The sequence below is a fragment of the Hemiscyllium ocellatum genome, chromosome 13 (genome assembly GCF_020745735.1).
Source record: "Hemiscyllium ocellatum isolate sHemOce1 chromosome 13, sHemOce1.pat.X.cur, whole genome shotgun sequence".
Lineage (NCBI taxonomy): Eukaryota > Metazoa > Chordata > Chondrichthyes > Orectolobiformes > Hemiscylliidae > Hemiscyllium > Hemiscyllium ocellatum.
In genome coordinates, this window is record NC_083413.1 from 88,762,725 (window position 1) to 88,777,006 (window position 14,282).

The following is a 14,282-nucleotide window of genomic DNA, read 5'->3' on the forward strand; positions in this document are numbered from 1 at the left end:
ATATCAGGTTGGAGCATGTCAGGTTGTAGCATATCAGGTTGTAACATATCAGGTTGTAGCATATCAGGTTGGTGTGTGTCAGGTTGGTGTGTGTCAGGATGATGCGTGTCAATCTGGAGTGTGTCAGGTTTGTGTGTGTGAGGTTGGTGTGTGTGAGGTTGGTGTGTGTCAGAATGGTGTGTGTCAGGATGGTGTGTGTCAGGTTGTTGTCTGTCAGGATGGTGCCTGTCAGGTTGGTGCTTGTCAGGTTGGTGTGTGTCAGTCTAGTGTGAGTCCGTTTGGAGCTGTCAGGTTGGAGCATATCAGGTTGGCGTGTGTCAGGTTGGTGTCTGTCAGGTTAGTGTGTGTCAGGTTGGTGTATGTCAGGTTGGTGCGTGTCAGGATGGTGTGTGTCAGGTTGGAGCATGTCAGGTTGGTGTGTGTCAGGTTGGTGTGTGTCAGTGTGGTGTGTGTCATGTTGGGGCGTGTCAGATATAGCATATCGGATTGTAGCATATCAGGTTGGTGTGTGTCAGGTTGGTGTGTGTCAGGTTGGTGTGTGTCAGGATGGTGCGTATCAGTCTGGAGTGTGTCAGGTTTGTGTGTGTGAGGTGGTGTGTGTGAGGTTGGTGCGTGTCAGGTTTGTGTGTGTCAGGATGGTGTGTGTCAGGATGGTGTGTGTCAGGATGGTGCGTGTCAGGTTGATGTGTGTCAGGTTTGTGTGTGTCAGGTTGTTGTCTGTCAGGATGGTGCACGTCACGTAGGTGTGTGTCAGGATGGTGTGCGTCAGGTTGGTGTGGGTCAGGTTGGTGTGTGTCAGGTTGGTGTGTATCAGGTTGGTATGTATCTGTTTGGTGTGTGTCAGGTTGGTGTGTATCAGGTTGGTGTGTGTCAGGTTGGTGTGTGTCAGGTTGGAGCATGTCAGGTTGGTGTGTGTCAGGTTGGTGCGTGTCAGGTTGGTGCATGTCAGGTTGGTGTGTGTCAGGTTGGTGTGTGTCAGGTTGGTGCATGTCAGGTTGGTGTGTGTCAGGTTGGTGTGTGTCAGGTTGGTGTGTGTCAGGTTTGTGTGCGTCAGATTGGAGTGTATCAGGTTGGTGTGGGTCAGGTTGGTTTGTGTCAGGTTAGTGTGTGTCAGTCTGGTGTGTGTCAGGTTGGCGTATGTCAGGTTGGTGTGTGTCAGGATGGTGTGTGTCAGGGTGGAGCATGTCAGGTTGTAGCATATCAGGTTGTAGCATATCAGGTTGGTGTGTGTCAAGTTGGTGTGTGACAGGTTGGTGTGTGTCAGGATTATGTGTGTCAGGTTGGAGCATGTCAGGTTGGTGCGTGTCAGGATGGTGCGTGTCAGGTTGGAGCATGTCAGGTTGGTGTGTGTCAGGTTGGTGTGTGTCAGTGTGGTGTGTGTCAGGTTGGGGCGTGTCAGGTATAGCATATTGAATTGTAGCATATCAGGTTGGTGTGTGTCAGGTTGGTGTGTGTCAGGTTGGTGCGTGTCAATCTGGAGTGTGTCAGGTTGGTGTGTGTGAGGTGGTGTGTGTGAGGTTGGTGCGTGTCAGGTTTGTGTGTGTCAGGATGGTGTGTGTCAGGATGGTGTGTGTCAGGATGGTGCGTGTCAGGTTGGTGTGTGTCAGGTTGGTGTATGTCAGGTTGGAGCGTGTCAGGTTGTAGCCTATCAGGTTGGTGTGTGTCAGGTTGGAATGTATCAGGTTGGTGTTTATCAGTTTGGTGTGTGTCAGGTTGGTGTGTATCAGGTTGGAGCATGTCAGGTTGGTGTGTGTCCGGTTGGTGTGTGTCAGGTTGGTGCATGTCAGGTTGGTGTGTGTCAGGTTGGTGTGTGTCAGGTTGGTGTGTGTCAGGTTAGTGTGTGTCAGTCTGGTGTGTGTCAGGTTGGCGGATGTCAGGTTGGTGTGTGTCAGGATGGTGTGTGTCAGGATGGAGCATGTCAGGTTGTAGCATATCAGGTTGTAGCATATCAGGTTGGTGTGTGTCACGTTGGTGTGTGACTGGTTGGTGTGTGTCAGGAGGGTGTGTGTCAGGTTGGAGCATGTCAGGTTGGAGCATGTCAGGTTGGTGTGTGTCAGGTAGGTGTGTGACAGGTTGGTGTGTGTCAGGATGGTGCGTGTCAGGTTGGAGCTTGTCCGGTTGGTGAGTGTCAGTCTGGTGTTTGTCAGGTTGGAGTGTGTCAGCTTGTAGCATATCAGGTTGGTGTGTGTCAGGTTGTAGCATATCAGGTTGGTGTGTGTCAGGATGGTGTTTGTCAGGTTGGAGCATGTTAGGTTGTAGCATATCAGGTTGGAGCATGTCAGGTTGTAGCATATCAGGTTGTAACATATCAGGTTGTAGCATATCAGGTTGGTGTGTGTCAGGTTGGTGTGTGTCAGGATGATGCGTGTCAATCTGGAGTGTGTCAGGTTTGTGTGTGTGAGGTTGGTGTGTGTGAGGTTGGTGTGTGTCAGAATGGTGTGTGTCAGGATGGTGTGTGTCAGGTTGTTGTCTGTCAGGATGGTGCCTGTCAGGTTGGTGCTTGTCAGGTTGGTGTGTGTCAGTCTAGTGTGAGTCCGTTTGGAGCTGTCAGGTTGGAGCATATCAGGTTGGCGTGTGTCAGGTTGGTGTCTGTCAGGTTAGTGTGTGTCAGGTTGGTGTATGTCAGGTTGGTGCGTGTCAGGATGGTGTGTGTCAGGTTGGAGCATGTCAGGTTGGTGTGTGTCAGGTTGGTGTGTGTCAGTGTGGTGTGTGTCACGTTGGGGCGTGTCAGATATAGCATATCGGATTGTAGCATATCAGGTTGGTGTGTGTCAGGTTGGTGTGTGTCAGGTTGGTGTGTGTCAGGATGGTGCGTATCAGTCTGGAGTGTGTCAGGTTTGTGTGTGTGAGGTGGTGTGTGTGAGGTTGGTGCGTGTCAGGTTTGTGTGTGTCAGGATGGTGTGTGTCAGGATGGTGTGTGTCAGGAAGGTGCGTGTCAGGTTGATGTGTGTCAGGTTTGTGTGTGTCAGGATGGTGCACGTCACGTAGGTGTGTGTCAGGATGGTGTGCGTCAGGTTGGTGTGGGTCAGGTTGGTGTGTGTCAGGTTGGTGTGTATCAGGTTGGTATGTATCTGTTTGGTGTGTGTCAGGTTGGTGTGTATCAGGTTGGTGTGTGTCAGGTTGGTGTGTGTCAGGTTGGAGCATGTCAGGTTGGTGTGTGTCAGGTTGGTGCGTGTCAGGTTGGTGCATGTCAGGTTGGTGTGTGTCAGGTTGGTGTGTGTCAGGTTGGTGCATGTCAGGTTGGTGTGTGTCAGGTTGGTGTGTGTCAGGTTGGTGTGTGTCAGGTTTGTGTGCGTCAGATTGGAGTGTATCAGGTTGGTGTGGGTCAGGTTGGTTTGTGTCAGGTTAGTGTGTGTCAGTCTGGTGTGTGTCAGGTTGGCGTATGTCAGGTTGGTGTGTGTCAGGATGGTGTGTGTCAGGGTGGAGCATGTCAGGTTGTAGCATATCAGGTTGTAGCATATCAGGTTGGTGTGTGTCAAGTTGGTGTGTGACAGGTTGGTGTGTGTCAGGATTATGTGTGTCAGGTTGGAGCATGTCAGGTTGGAACATGTCAGGTTGGTGTGTGTCAGTTTGGTGCGTGTCAGGTTGGAGCTTGTCAGGTTGGTGAGTGTCAGGGTGGTGTGTGTCAGGGTGGAGTGTGTCAGGTTGGTGTGTGTCAGCATGGTGTGTGTCAGGATGGTGTGTGTCAGGTTGGAGCATGTCACGTTGGAGCATGTCATGTTAGTGTGTGTCAGGTTGGTGCGTGTCAGGTTGGTGCATGTCAGGTTGATTTATTTCAGGTTGGTGTGTGTCAGGATGGTGAGTGTCAGGTTGGAGCATGTCAGGTTGGAGCATGTCAAGTTGGTGTGTGTGAGGTGGTGTGTGTCAGTTTGGTGTGTGTCAGGTTGGTGTGTGTCAGGATGGTGCGTGTCAGGTCGGAGCATGTCAGGTCGGTGTGTGTCAGGGTGGTGTGTGTCAGGTTGGTGTGTGTCAGGATGGTGCGTGTCAGGTTGGAGCATGTAAGGTTGGAGCATGTCAGGTTGGAGCATGTCAGGTTGGTATGTGTCAGGTTGGTGTGCGTCAGGTTGGTGTGTGTCAGGGTGGTGTGTGTCAGGGTGGTGTGTGTCAGTCTGGAGGGTTTCAGTCTGGAGTGTGTCAGGTTTGTGTGTGTGAGATTGGTGGGTGTCAGATTGGTGTGTATCAGGTTGGTGTGTGTCAGGTTGGTGTGTGTCAGGTTGTTGTGTGTCAGGTTGGTGTGTGTCACGTTGGAGCATGTCAGGTTGTTGTGTGTCAGGTTGGTGTGTGTCAGTCTGGTGTGTGTCAGGTTGGCGTGTGTCAGGTTGGAGCGTGTCAAGTTGTAGCCTATCAGGTTGGTGTGTGTCAGGTTGGTGTGTGTCAGGTTGGTGTGTGTCATGTTGGTGTATGTCAGGTTGGTGTGTGTCAGGATGGTGCGTGTCAGGTTGGAGCTTGTCAGGTTGGTGTGTGTCAGGTTGGTGTGTGTCAGCCTGGTGTTTGTCAGGTTGGAGCATGTTAGGTTGTAGCATATCAGGTTGGAGCGTGTCAGGTGGTAGCATATCAGGTTGTAGCATATCAGGTTGTAGCATGTCAGGTTGGTGTGTGTCAGGTTGGTGTGCGTCAGGGTGGTGTGTGTCAGGGTGGTGTGTGTCAGTCTGGAGGGTGTCAGTCTGGAGTGTGTCAGGTTTGTGTGTGTGAGATTGGTGTGTGTCAGATTGGTGTGTATCAGGTTGGATTGTGTCAGGTTGGTGTGGGTCAGGATGTTGTGTGTCATTTTGGTGTGTGTCAGGTTGGAGCATGTCAGGTTGTTGTGTGTCAGGTTGGTGTATGTCAGTCTGGTGTGTGTCAGTTTGGTGTGTGTCAAGTTGTTGTGTGTCAGGTTGGAGCGTGTCAGGTTGGTGTGTGTCAGGTTGGTGTGTGTCAAGTTGGTGTGTGTCAGGTTGGTGTATGTCAGGTTGGTGTGTGTCAGGTTGGTGTGTGTCAGGTTGTTGTGTGTCAGTTTGGTGTGTGTCAGGTTGGTGTGTGTCAGGATGGTGCGTGTCAGGTTGGTGTGTGTCAGGTTGTTGTCTGTCAGAATGGTGCCTGTCAGGTTGGTGCTTATCAGGTTGGTGTGTGTCAGTCTCGTGTGAGTCCGGTTGGAGCTGTCAGGTTGGAGCATATCAGGTTGGTGTGTGTCAGGTTGGTGTATGTCAGGTTGGTGCGTGTCACGATGGTGCGTGTCAGGTTGGAGCATGTCAGGTTGGTGTGTGTCAGTTTGGTGTGTGTCATTGTGGTGTGTGTCAGGTTGGGGCGTATCAGGTGTAGCATATCGGATTGTAGCATATCAGGTTGGTGTGTGTCAGGTTGGTGTGTGTCAGGTTGGTGTGTGTCAGGTTGGTGCATGTCAGGTTGGTGTGTGTCAGGTTGGTGTGTGTCAGGTTGGTGCATGTCAGGTTGGTGTGTGTCAGGTTGGTGTGTGTCAGGTTGGTGTGTGTCAGGTTTGTGTGCGTCAGATTGGAGTGTATCAGGTTGGTGTGGGTCAGGTTGGTGTGTGTCAGGTTGGTGTGTGTCAGTCTGGTGTGTGTCAGGTTGGCGTATGTCAGGTTGGTGTGTGTCAGGATGGTGAGTGTCAGGTTGGTGTGTGTCAGGGTGGAGTGTATCAGGTTGGTGTGTGTCAGGATGGTGTGTGTCAGGATGGTGTGTGTCAGGTTGGAGCATGTCATGTTGGAGCATGTCATGTTAGTGTGTGTCAGGTTGGTGCGCGTCAGTTTGGTGTGTGTCAGGATGGTGCGTGTCAGGTTGGAGCATGTAAGGTTGGAGCATGTCAGGTTGGAGCATGTCAGGTTGGTATGTGTCAGGTTGGTGTGCGTCAGGTTGGTGTGTGTCAGGGTGGTGTGTGTCAGGGTGGTGTGTGTCAGTCTGGAGGGTTTCAGTCTGGAGTTTTGTCAGGTTTGTGTGTGTGAGATTGGTGGGTGTCAGATTGGTGTGTATCAGGTTGGTGTGTGTCAGGTTGGTGTGTGTCAGGTTGTTGTGTGTCAGGTTGGTGTGTGTCACGTTGGAGCATGTCAGGTTGTTGTGTGTCAGGTTGGTGTGTGTCAGTCTGGTGTGTGTCAGGTTGGCGTGTGTCAGGTTGGAGCGTGTCAAGTTGTAGCCTATCAGGTTGGTGTGTGTCAGGTTGGTGTGTGTCAGGTTGGTGTGTGTCAGGTTGGTGTATGTCAGGTTGGTGTGTGTCAGGATGGTGCGTGTCAGGTTGGAGCTTGTTAGGTTGGTGTGTGTCAGGTTGGTGTGTGTCAGCCTGGTGTTTGTCAGGTTGGAGCATGTTAGGTTGTAGCATATCAGGTTGGAGCGTGTCAGGTGGTAGCATATCAGGTTGTAGCATATCAGGTTGTAGCATGTCAGGTTGGTGTGTGTCAGGTTGGTGTGCGTCAGGGTGGTGTGTGTCAGGGTGGTGTGTGTCAGTCTGGAGGGTGTCAGTCTGGAGTGTGTCAGGTTTGTGTGTGTGAGATTGGTGTGTGTCAGATTGGTGTGTATCAGGTTGGATTGTGTCAGGTTGGTGTGGGTCAGGTTGTTGTGTGTCAGGTTGGTGTGTGTCAGGTTGGAGCATGTCAGGTTGTTGTGTGTCAGGTTGGTGTATGTCAGTCAGGTGTGTGTCAGTTTGGTGTGTGTCAGGTTGTTGTGTGTCAGGTTGGAGCGTGTCAGGTTGTAGCATATCAGGTTGGTGTGTGTCTGGTTGGTGTGTGTCAGGTTGGTGTATGTCAGGTTGGTGTGTGTCAGGTTGGTGTGTGTCAGGTTGTTGTGTGTCAGTTTGGTGTGTGTCAGGTTGGTGTGTGTCAGGATGGTGCATGTCAGGTTGGTGTGTGTCAGGTTGTTGTCTGTCAGAATGGTGCCTGTCAGGTTGGTGCTTATCAGGTTGGTGTGTGTCAGGTTGGTGTCTGTCAGTTTGGTGTGTGTCAGGTTGGTGTATGTCAGGTTGGGGCGTGTCAGGATGGTGCGTGTCAGGTTGGAGCATGTCAGGTTGGTGTGTGTCAGGTTGGTGTGTGTCATTGTGGTGTGTGTCAGGTTGGGGCGTGTCAGGTGTAGCATATCGGATATTAGCATATCAGGTTAGTGTGTGTCAGGTTGGTGTGTGTCAGGTTGGTGTGTGTCAGGTTGGTGCGTGTCAGGTTTGTGTGTGTCAGGTTTGTGTGTGTCAGGATGGTGTGTGTCAGGTTGGTGTGTGTCAGGTTGATGCATGTCAGGTTTGTGTGTGTCAGGTTGTTGTCTGTCAGGATGGTGCATGTCACGTTGGTGTGTGTCAGGATGATGTGCATCAGGTTGGTGTGTGTCAGGTTGGTGTGTGTCAGGTTGGTGTATATCAGGTTGGTGTGTATCAGTTTGGTGTGTGTCAGGTTGGTGTGTATCAGTTTGGTGTGTGTCAGGTTGGTGTGTATCAGGTTGGTGTGTGTCAGGTTGGTGTGTGTCAGGTTGGAGCATGTCAGGTTGGTGTGTGTCAGGTTGGTGCGTGTCAGGTTGGTGCATGTCAGGTTGGTGTGTGTCAGGTTGGTGCGTGTCAGGTTGGTGTGTGTCAGGTTTGTGTGTGTCAGGTTGGTGCATGTCAGGTTGGTGTGTGTCAGGTTGGTGCGTGTCAGGTTTGTGTGTGTCAGGTTTGTGTGCGTCAGATTGGAGTTTGTCAGGTTGGTGTGTTTCAGGTTGGTGTTTGTCAGGTTAGTGTGTGTCAGTCTGGTGTGTGTCAGGTTGGCGTATGTCAGGTTGGTGTGTGTCAGGATGGTGTGTGTCAGAATGGTATGTGTCAGGATGGAGCATGTCAGGTTGTAGCATATCAGGTTGGTGTGTGTCAAGTTGGTGTGTGTCAGGTTGGTGTGTGTCAGGTTGGCGTGTGTCAGCTTGTAGCATATCAGGTTAGTGTGTGTCAGGTTGGTGTGTGTCAGGTCGGAGCATATCAGGTTGGTGTGTGTCAGGATGGTGCGTGTCAATCTGGAGTGTGTCAGGTTTGTGTGTGTGAGGTTGGTGTGTGTGAGGTTGGTGCGTGTCAGATTTGTGTGTGTCAGGATGGTGTGTGTCAGGATGGTGTGTGTCAGGATGGTGCGTGTCAGGTTGGTGTGTGTCAGGTTGTTGTCTGTCAGAATGGTGCCTGTCAGGTTGGTGCTTGTCAGGTTGGTGTGTGTCAGTCTAGTGTGAGTCCGGTTGGAGCTGTCAGGTTGGAGCATATCAGGTTGGTGTGTGTCAGGTTGTTGTCTGTCAGAATGGTGCCTGTCAGGTTGGTGCTTGTCAGGTTGGTGTGTGTCAGGATGGTGCGCGTCAGGTTGGAGCATGTCAGGTGTAGCATATTAGATTGTACCATATCAGGTCGGTGTGTGTCAGGTTGGTCTGTGTCAGTGTGGTGTGTGTCAGGTTGGTGTGTGTCAGTCTGGTGTGTGTCAGGTTGGGGCGTGTCAGGTGTAGCATATCAGATTGTACCATATCAGGTTGGTGTGTGTCAGGTTGGTGTGTGTCAGGATTGTGCGTGTCAGTCTGGAGTGTGTCAGGTTTGTGTGTGTGAGGTGGTGTGTGTCAGGTTGGTGTGTGTCAGGTTGGTGTGTGTCACGTTGGAGCATGTCAGGTTGTTGTGTGTCAGGTTGGTGTGTGTCAGTCTGGTGTGTGTCAGGTTGGCGTGTGTCAGGTTGGAGCGTGTCAAGTTGTAGCCTATCAGGTTGGTGTGTGTCAGGTTGGTGTGTGTCAGGTTGTTGTGTGTCAGGTTGGTGTGTGTCATGTTGGTGTATGTCAGGTTGGTGTGTGTCAGGATGGTGTGTGTCAGGTTGGAGCTTGTCAGGTTGGTGTGTGTCAGGTTGGTGTGTGTCAGCCTGGTGTTTGTCAGGTTGGAGCATGTTAGGTTGTAGCATATCAGGTTGGAGCGTGTCAGGTGGTAGCATATCAGGTTGTAGCATATCAGGTTGTAGCATGTCAGGTTGGTGTGTGTCAGGTTGGTGTGCGTCAGGGTGGTGTGTGTCAGGGTGGTGTGTGTCAGTCTGGAGGGTGTCAGTCTGGAGTGTGTCAGGTTTGTGTGTGTGAGATTGGTGTGTGTCAGATTGGTGTGTATCAGGTTGGATTGTGTCAGGTTGGTGTGGGTCAGGATGTTGTGTGTCAGGTTGGTGTGTGTCAGGTTGGAGCATGTCAGGTTGTTGTGTGTCAGGTTGGTGTATGTCAGTCTGGTGTGTGTCAGTTTGGTGTGTGTCAAGTTGTTGTGTGTCAGGTTGGAGCGTGTCAGGTTGGTGTGTGTCAGGTTGGTGTGTGTCAAGTTGGTGTGTGAGGTTGGTGTATGTCAGGTTGGTGTGTGTCAGGTTGGTGTGTGTCAGGTTGTTGTGTGTCAGTTTGGTGTGTGTCAGGTTGGTGTGTGTCAGGATGGTGCGTGTCAGGTTGGTGTGTGTCAGGTTGTTGTCTGTCAGAATGGTGCCTGTCAGGTTGGTGCTTATCAGGTTGGTGTGTGTCAGTCTCGTGTGAGTCCGGTTGGAGCTGTCAGGTTGGAGCATATCAGGTTGGTGTGTGTCAGGTTGGTGTCTGTCAGGTTGGTGTGTGTCAGGTTGGTGTATGTCAGGTTGGTGCGTGTCAGGTTGGTGCGTGTCAGGTTGGAGCATGTCAGGTTGGTGTGTGTCAGGTTGGTGTGTGTCATTGTGGTGTGTGTCAGGTTGGGGCGTATCAGGTGTAGCATATCGGATTGTAGCATATCAGGTTGGTGTGTGTCAGGTTGGTGTGTGTCAGGTTGGTGTGTGTCAGGTTGGTGCATGTCAGGTTGGTGTGTGTCAGGTTGGTGTGTGTCAGGTTGGTGCATGTCAGGTTGGTGTGTGTCAGGTTGGTGTGTGTCAGGTTGGTGTGTGTCAGGTTTGTGTGCGTCAGATTGGAGTGTATCAGGTTGGTGTGGGTCAGGTTGGTGTGTGTCAGGTTGGTGTGTGTCAGTCTGGTGTGTGTCAGGTTGGCGTATGTCAGGTTGGTGTGTGTCAGGATGGTGAGTGTCAGGTTGGTGTGTGTCAGGGTGGAGTGTATCAGGTTGGTGTGTGTCAGGATGGTGTGTGTCAGGATGGTGTGTGTCAGGTTGGAGCATGTCATGTTGGAGCATGTCATGTTAGTGTGTGTCAGGTTGGTGCGTGTCAGTTTGGTGTGTGTCAGGATGGTGCGTGTCAGGTTGGAGCATGTAAGGTTGGAGCATGTCAGGTTGGAGCATGTCAGGTTGGTATGTGTCAGGTTGGTGTGCGTCAGGTTGGTGTGTGTCAGGGTGGTGTGTGTCAGGTTGGTGTGCGTCAGGTTGGTGTGTGTCAGGGTGGTGTGTGTCAGGGTGGTGTGTGTCAGTCTGGAGGGTTTCAGTCTGGAGTTTTGTCAGGTTTGTGTGTGTGAGATTGGTGGGTGTCAGATTGGTGTGTATCAGGTTGGTGTGTGTCAGGTTGGTGTGTGTCAGGTTGTTGTGTGTCAGGTTGGTGTGTGTCACGTTGGAGCATGTCAGGTTGGTGTGTGTCAGGTTGTTGTCTGTCAGGATGGTGCCTGTCAGGTTGGTGCTTGTCATTTTGGTGTGTGTCAGTCTAGTGTGAGTCCGGTTGGAGCTGTCAGGTTGGAGCATATCAGGTTGGTGTGTGTCAGGTTGGTGTCTGTCAGGTTGGTGTGTGTCAGGTTGGTGTATGTCAGGTTGGTGCGTGTCAGGATGGTGCGTGTCAGGTTGGAGCATGTCAGGTTGGTGTGTGTCAGGTTGGTGTGTGTCATTGTGGTGTGTGTCAGGTTGGGGCGTATCAGGTGTAGCATATCGGATTGTAGCATATCAGGTTGGTGTGTGTCAGGTTGGTGTGTGTCAGGTTGGTGTGTGTCAGGTTGGTGCATGTCAGGTTGGTGTGTGTCAGGTTGGTGTGTGTCAGGTTGGTGCATGTCAGGTTGGTGTGTGTCAGGTTGGTGTGTGTCAGGTTGGTGTGTGTCAGGTTTGTGTGCGTCAGATTGGAGTGTATCAGGTTGGTGTGGGTCAGGTTGGTGTGTGTCAGGTTGGTGTGTGTCAGTCTGGTGTGTGTCAGGTTGGCGTATGTCAGGTTGGTGTGTGTCAGGATGGTGAGTGTCAGGTTGGTGTGTGTCAGGGTGGAGTGTATCAGGTTGGTGTGTGTCAGGATGGTGTGTGTCAGGATGGTATGTGTCAGGTTGGAGCATGTCATGTTGGAGCATGTCATGTTAGTGTGTGTCAGGTTGGTGCGTGTCAGTTTGGTGTGTGTCAGGATGGTGCGTGTCAGGTTGGAGCATGTAAGGTTGGAGCATGTCAGGTTGGAGCATGTCAGGTTGGTATGTGTCAGGTTGGTGTGCGTCAGGTTGGTGTGTGTCAGGGTGGTGTGTGTCAGGTTGGTGTGCGTCAGGTTGGTGTGTGTCAGGGTGGTGTGTGTCAGGGTGGTGTGTGTCAGTCTGGAGGGTTTCAGTCTGGAGTTTTGTCAGGTTTGTGTGTGTGAGATTGGTGGGTGTCAGATTGGTGTGTATCAGGTTGGTGTGTGTCAGGTTGGTGTGTGTCAGGTTGTTGTGTGTCAGGTTGGTGTGTGTCACGTTGGAGCATGTCAGGTTGTTGTGTGTCAGGTTGGTGTGTGTCAGTCTGGTGTGTGTCAGGTTGGCGTGTGTCAGGTTGGAGCGTGTCAAGTTGTAGCCTATCAGGTTGGTGTGTGTCAGGTTGGTGTGTGTCAGGTTGGTGTGTGTCAGGTTGGTGTATGTCAGGTTGGTGTGTGTCAGGATGGTGCGTGTCAGGTTGGAGCTTGTCAGATTGGTGTGTGTCAGGTTGGTGTGTGTCAGCCTGGTGTTTGTCAGGTTGGAGCATGTTAGGTTGTAGCATATCAGGTTGGAGCGTGTCAGGTGGTAGCATATCAGGTTGTAGCATATCAGGTTGTAGCATGTCAGGTTGGTGTGTGTCAGGTTGGTGTGCGTCAGGGTGGTGTGTGTCAGGGTGGTGTGTGTCAGTCTGGAGGGTGTCAGTCTGGAGTGTGTCAGGTTTGTGTGTGTGAGATTGGTGTGTGTCAGATTGGTGTGTATCAGGTTGGATTGTGTCAGGTTGGTGTGGGTCAGGTTGTTGTGTGTCAGGTTGGTGTGTGTCAGGTTGGAGCATGTCAGGTTGTTGTGTGTCAGGTTGGTGTATGTCAGTCAGGTGTGTGTCAGTTTGGTGTGTGTCAGGCTGTTGTGTGTCAGGTTGGAGCGTGTCAGGTTGTAGCATATCAGGTTGGTGTGTGTCAGGTTGGTGTGTGTCAGGTTGGTGTATGTCAGGTTGGTGTGTGTCAGGTTGGTGTGTGTCAGGTTGTTGTGTGTCAGTTTGGTGTGTGTCAGGTTGGTGTGTGTCAGGATGGTGCATGTCAGGTTGGTGTGTGTCAGGTTGTTGTCTGTCAGAATGGTGCCTGTCAGGTTGGTGCTTATCAGGTTGGTGTGTGTCAGGTTGGTGTCTGTCAGTTTGGTGTGTGTCAGGTTGGTGTATGTCAGGTTGGGGCGTGTCAGGATGGTGCGTGTCAGGTTGGAGCATGTCAGGTTGGTGTGTGTCAGGTTGGTGTGTGTCATTGTGGTGTGTGTCAGGTTGGGGCGTGTCAGGTGTAGCATATCGGATATTAGCATATCAGGTTAGTGTGTGTCAGGTTGGTGTGTGTCAGGTTGGTGTGTGTCAGGTTGGTGCGTGTCAGGTTGGTGTGTGTCAGGTTTGTGTGTGTCAGGATGGTGTGTGTCAGGATGGTGTGTGTCAGGTTGATGCATGTCAGGTTTGTGTGTGTCAGGTTGTTGTCTGTCAGGATGGTGCATGTCACGTTGGTGTGTGTCAGGATGATGTGCATCAGGTTGGTGTGTGTCAGGTTGGTGTGTGTCAGGTTGTTGTATATCAGGTTGGTGTGTATCAGTTTGGTGTGTGTCAGGTTGGTGTGTATCAGTTTGGTGTGTGTCAGGTTGGTGTGTATCAGGTTGGTGTGTGTCAGGTTGGTGTGTGTCAGGTTGGAGCATGTCAGGTTGGTGTGTGTCAGGTTGGTGCGTGTCAGGTTGGTGCATGTCAGGTTGGTGTGTGTCAGGTTGGTGCGTGTCAGGTTCGTGTGTGTCAGGTTTGTGTGTGTCAGGTTGGTGCATGTCAGGTTGGTGTGTGTCAGGTTGGTGCGTGTCAGGTTTGTGTGTGTCAGGTTTGTGTGCGTCAGATTGGAGTTTGTCAGGTTGGTGTGTTTCAGGTTGGTGTTTGTCAGGTTAGTGTGTGTCAGTCTGGTGTGTGTCAGGTTGGCGTATGTCAGGTTGGTGTGTGTCAGGATGGTGTGTGTCAGAATGGTATGTGTCAGGATGGAGCATGTCAGGTTGTAGCATATCAGGTTGGTGTGTGTCAAGTTGGTGTGTGTCAGGTTGGTGCGTGTCAGGTTGGTGTGTGTCAGCTTGTAGCATATCAGGTTAGTGTGTGTCAGGTTGGTGTGTGTCAGGTCGGAGCATATCAGGTTGGTGTGTGTCAGGATGGTGCGTGTCAATCTGGAGTGTGTCAGGTTTGTGTGTGTGAGGTTGGTGTGTGTGAGGTTGGTGCGTGTCAGGTTTGTGTGTGTCAGGATGGTGTGTGTCAGGATGGTGTGTGTCAGGATGGTGCGTGTCAGGTTGGTGTGTGTCAGGTTGTTGTCTGTCAGAATGGTGCCTGTCAGGTTGGTGCTTGTCAGGTTGGTGTGTGTCAGTCTAGTGTGAGTCCGGTTGGAGCTGTCAGGTTGGAGCATATCAGGTTGGTGTGTGTCAGGTTGTTGTCTGTCAGAATGGTGCCTGTCAGGTTGGTGCTTGTCAGGTTGGTGTGTGTCAGGATGGTGCGCGTCAGGTTGGAGCATGTCAGGTGTAGCATATTAGATTGTACCATATCAGGTCGGTGTGTGTCAGGTTGGTCTGTGTCAGTGTGGTGTGTGTCAGGTTGGTGTGTGTCAGTCTGGTGTGTGTCAGGTTGGGGCGTGTCAGGTGTAGCATATCAGATTGTACCATATCAGGTTGGTGTGTGTCAGGTTGGTGTGTGTCAGGATTGTGCGTGTCAGTCTGGAGTGGGTCAGGTTTGTGTGTGTGAGGTGGTGTGTGTCAGGTTGGTGTGTGTCAGGTTGGTGTGTGTCAGGATGATGCGTGTCAGGTTAGAGCATGTAAAGTTGGAGCATGTCAGGTTGGTGTGTGTCAGGTTGGTGTGTGTCAGGTTGGTGTGTGTCAGGATGGTGCGTGTCAATCTGGAGTGTGTCAGGTTTGTGTGTTTGAGGTTGGTGTGTGTGAGGTTGGTGCGTGTCAGGTTTGTGTGTGTCAGGATGATGTGTATCAGGATGGTGTGTGTCAGCATAGTGCGTGTCAAGTTGATGCGTGTCAGGTTG